This window comes from Populus trichocarpa, chromosome 2 (assembly GCF_000002775.5).
Source record: "Populus trichocarpa isolate Nisqually-1 chromosome 2, P.trichocarpa_v4.1, whole genome shotgun sequence".
NCBI classification, from domain to species: Eukaryota; Viridiplantae; Streptophyta; class Magnoliopsida; order Malpighiales; family Salicaceae; genus Populus; species Populus trichocarpa.
In genome coordinates this window covers 5,119,602-5,124,698 of record NC_037286.2, presented here as the reverse complement: position 1 = coordinate 5,124,698, position 5,097 = coordinate 5,119,602, and positions in this window count along the sequence as shown.

The following is a 5,097-nucleotide window of genomic DNA, read 5'->3' as shown; positions in this document are numbered from 1 at the left end:
ATCAATTTAATTATTGTTGCGCCACTTGTTTGATAATCCTGATCTAGTATATTTTTTTTGTTTCCATACTAATAATTATTTTCATATCAATCAATACTAAATATTTTTTTAATAATTTTAAGAATACATCCTATGTCAGCCTGATATTTTTTTTAATTATTAGTAGTTATTTTAAATATTTAAATATAAAAAATAATAATTTTAGTATATTTTTAACTGTTGCACCAATTTCTTGGAATTAATCCCAATTTATTTTGATCAAATCATAATTAAGTAATACTTTTAAAGACATGGGAAAACACTGTAGCTTTCCTACGCCTTTCATTTATTAATATATTATATTATTATTATTATATTATATTATATTATAAAACTGTAGTTTTTTTTTGTTTTTATTTTATTTTTTGGTTTTTTTAATGAAATTTTTTTATTTAGTTATCAAATTTTCATGATACGGATCCCGGATTTGATGGGTTAACCTGATTTGACGAGTTAACCCGGATTTTTTTTCTTTTTAATTAATTTTTTTTGTTTAGTTTAGTTTGTTAATGTTAAATTTCTTTCTATTTAATTATCAGACTTTCATGACACGTATCCTGGGCTTGACGGGTTAACTTGGTTTGATGGGTTAACCCAGTTAATTCTAGGTAAACCCGTCAATTTTTTTTTCTATTTAGTTATCAAACTTTCATGACGCGAATCCCAGGTTTTACGGGTTAACCCAATTAATTCAGATTTTTTTTTCTTCATTAGTTTTTTTTCTTCCTGTTAGTTTTTTTTATTAGTTTTTTTATTTATAATTAATCTATTTAATTATCATACTTTTATGACACGACCTTATAGCCAGACCCACATCCAATATTCTTGGGTCCGGTGTTGCAGCCAGGCTCACTTAAACTTGGGTCATGCAGGTTTAATGTTATTATTAATATTATAAATATTACTCTTAGGTCAGGCGTTGCAGTCAAACTCAAGACTCTTGGGTATAGTTTTGTAGAAAAACCCAAGACTTTTAAATTTTAGTTTTTTTTATATTTTTCATGCAAAAAAAATAACCCGTGGCATCGCACGGGTTATGTAACTAGTAAAAATAATAGGGCGTAGATGATGTGAGTTTAAAACGATAAATATTCAGATGCTTAAAATGATACTTGGCTTAATGCCTTCTTTAATTACTTTAGAAACGAGCTGGGTGACCAAAACTGTCATATATACCATTATTTATATATTTCTATAAATTATATTTCTATAAACATGTTATTTTAACTTTTATAAAATTATAATTTGAAATACAATTACATATAAAACACAATATAAAAAACAAAAATTATTTGACTAACCTATTTTTTTCCATGTGTGAGAGTGACCGACTCGTCCATGTGTTCCACACAGCAGTTTAGGCAGGCATGCTTGCCCATCCCGGTGCACGGCGAGAGCACTCCTCGTATCAAACTGAACCTGTATTGTGTTCAAAATGGGAGTTGTATAAAATTTAATTTTTTTAAAATTTTAAATTGGTTTAACATGTTAACATCAAAAATATTTTTTAAAAAATTTAAAAAATATTATTTTAATATATTTTTAAATAAAAAATATTTTATAAAGCAGCCGTTAACCCGCTCTAAAAAAACACATTATAAAACACCCTCTCAATCCGAGATACACTGGCAAGAAAAATAATTTTGAAGTAACTCGTCTGCGTGTTTTAACATGCAGAGAGGAGTTAACTTATTAATTGATGTTCATGTCACCGGAATATATTAAGAGCGGTGACGATGGAATCCAACCTGGGCTTAATAAATTTGAACTCATGATCAGTTCGATACTTATTTGGGGTGTTTTTTTTATTGGTTCTTTTACCAAGTTATTTCATGCTAATAGTATTCAATTCCCTGACGGCGATGTTGAAAAGACCTCTTCTACGTGCTTGGAGAATATAAAATTCTTCTGTCAGTCAAGATTGAAATGTTCTGGCATTTTTATTGGAAATTCTGAGGTGGTACCAACGCTGATTCTAAGATGGAGATTTCCTTTCCACTTTTTTGAACCAAGATTCCACTTCCAGGATGGGAATCACGACGGCATTTCTCTTTGTACTGATGTTCTGTTCTCTGATTTTGTTTTCAGCAATAAGGCACGTATTCTACTGTACATCCATCTCCCCCCACTTCTTCTTATCGTCTTTCCTTTTCTTTTCACTTTTTTCCGGCGACGAGACTTTGGACTGATCTTACCAATCGAGAATTGACTTGCGAAGAAGGAGGTCTCGTGTTTTGTAATTCCGTTATTGCTATTTGCGAAAGAAAAAAAAAGGTTTTGACTGAATATATGTAAATGTGGTTTTATTCCCAAAAATATTTTCAACATTTTAGTTAAATTGACAAAAAATAATATTCCTTATCAAGAATGTGTTTGTTTTTTTTTATTAAAGTATGATTTTTAAAAGTATTTTTTGCTTGAAAATATATTAAAATATTTTTTTATATTTTATTTTTATTTTTGATATAAGTACATCAAAACCATTAAAAATAAATAAATTTAATATTAATAATTTTTTGAAAAGCAAATAGAAATAGAAGCAATCTCACTTCTAAACACACCATTATTTTATCTCGGAAGATAATTTAACCCATTTATATTGTGAGAATTTAATATTATTGTAAAAAGAGCAACTCCTCAACCTCAATCGGTCCATTTTCTTTTTCAATTAGTTCACACGTTTATTGAAAGTTGTATTGTTTGATATGATAATTTATATGAAAAAATGTAGATGTCCGGAATCAGAACGTGATAATATATATATATATATATATATATATATATATATATATATATATATATATATATATATATATATATTGTAGCTGGATTCAAAAGCAAGAAAGAGGGTTGAGTAAGAGAGCCCATTTACCATCTTTTATGCTCAGGTTTTGCTAATGGATGGGCCTTGGCTGAGGCGTCCGAACATTATTCACAACCTCGTGTCTAGGCCCATACCCATGTAGTATGTACTTGCAAACAGGTTACGTTGAGCCACGAGAAATTCAATATATATTTTTTTATTTTCGTAAGAGAAAACAATTTTTTTAAGAAAATATCTAAGGAATAAGAGATTTAATATCATTAAAAATTTTAATAAATGGAAATGTTAAATATTTTTTCATTCACAACATTTAAAATGTCAAGGAAATAAATAAAAAAAATATTTTTTTAAGATTTTAAGGAACAATTTTTTTTAAAAATTCTTAGAAAAAAAAATCCTATTGAAATTTATCATTCTTTCCTCCATATTTTTGAGGAATTATAAATTAAAAAATCTAAAACTAACAACAACTTTGTGAAGCAACAATCACCTCAAAAACTAAACCATTATTATCAAATATCAAACAAACCAAACCAGATTTATTTAAATAAATGGATTAGCAAAGCAAACCCAATGAAATTTATATTAAATCCGATCTGCGTTATGGCACTGGCTCTCTATATGACCATTGAAGATTGCGTTTTGATGAAAAAATCAGAGAAAAGAATGATAATTTACCCATTAATTTTAATTTATATTCTTTAATTTTTTATAATTTATAATTAAAAAAACCTAAAATTTTTTACTATAATTTTAATTTAGTTTCTTTAATTTTAAAATTTGGTAAAAAAAATACCAAACTTAACTCACTTCTATATATATATATATAATTTTTTTTTTCATGTTTTCTATTGCAGTTTCTCCCTCCCTCATGCTTTGGATTGCCAATATATTATCCCGTGGGCCTTTCATACTCCTTTCTTCGCTCCAACCCTGAGCATACGGATTCGAGCTTTGAACATCCCGGGTCTCTTTTACGGGCCAGTCTGCCAGAGCCCAATCGAACCTGTACGAGAGCCTGGGATGCTTCGATTGATTTGCTTCCAAAAAAGTCATGACGCAAGCACAAAGACTATTTCACAGTGTCAGCAAAACTTTCAAGCCATTCAGATTGAAACTAACACCGACGACCGTAGCTAGAACGTCCGGCGAAATTTGGGGAACCAGAGGGGCTTGATGACGTGGGGGTATGTGACTGAAGGGTTTACAGATCAGCTTGATTGGTGAAGTTTAAGAAGACAGTCTGGAAGGACAAGTATGCCCCATATTAATTTCTCATGTTTAGAAAACTAAATTTTTTATTTATCTTTTCCTTTTATTTCAGTATTAATTTAGGGTCACAACAGAGAAATTCTTTTTGAGAGGATATTATGCATCATAAAAACAATAAAGACAAAACTTGAAAATGCAGCAAATTAAAAAATAAAATAAAACTGGAGAGCAAATTAATACGTTATTTGAGGAGATGTGGAATGCATAATTTTATGAAAAAATTAAAATTGAAGGACCAAGTTACAAGATTTTAGAACTTCAGGGATGCCATGGCTTCTCCAAAGCATCTCTTAGTTCCCGGCCGCCCATGAGCTTGCATTTGGCAGTTTTGCATGGTAGCTACAAGCTAGCAACTCATTTTCATCACAATTGCTTAGTTTTAATTAATATTGGTTAGCACTGCTTATGCTATTAATATTTTTACTGTCTTTATCAAATCTTCTTTATCAAATTACTCATTTTTTATTTCTAATGAATAATTTTGTTACAACCCGATGCCTTGCACAAATAGAACAGAACGATTAACAGCAGAAAATGTGCTAATCAATCTCCTATAATGTTGACATATCAAAGTCTATCTTAATCATATCTATACTCATAATATATAATTCGCTTAATAAGACTCAAATAAAAAGCTGGGAGAGCAAGCTTGAACTGACCAACACGACTAACTGTGAAGAGAGAAATTGCACCCTTCCTTGTAGTTAAAGCAATTTCCGGGACCATAGCGTGTTGCATCCATTTGGAATGAACAGAAAGTGACAAAGAGGTAGTCTCAAGCACATGATAACCCATCAAAACACCCACAGAAAGCACGCTACTTTTCGTTTGTATAGTATCAGCATCTAAGTTGGCGTTGTAATTATTTGGAGAGAAAAAATACAAGAGGATTTCGAAGAGAACAAAGACTCGATCGTAACAAGTGATCAAACTTGCAGCAAACAAAGTAATTAACATCACGC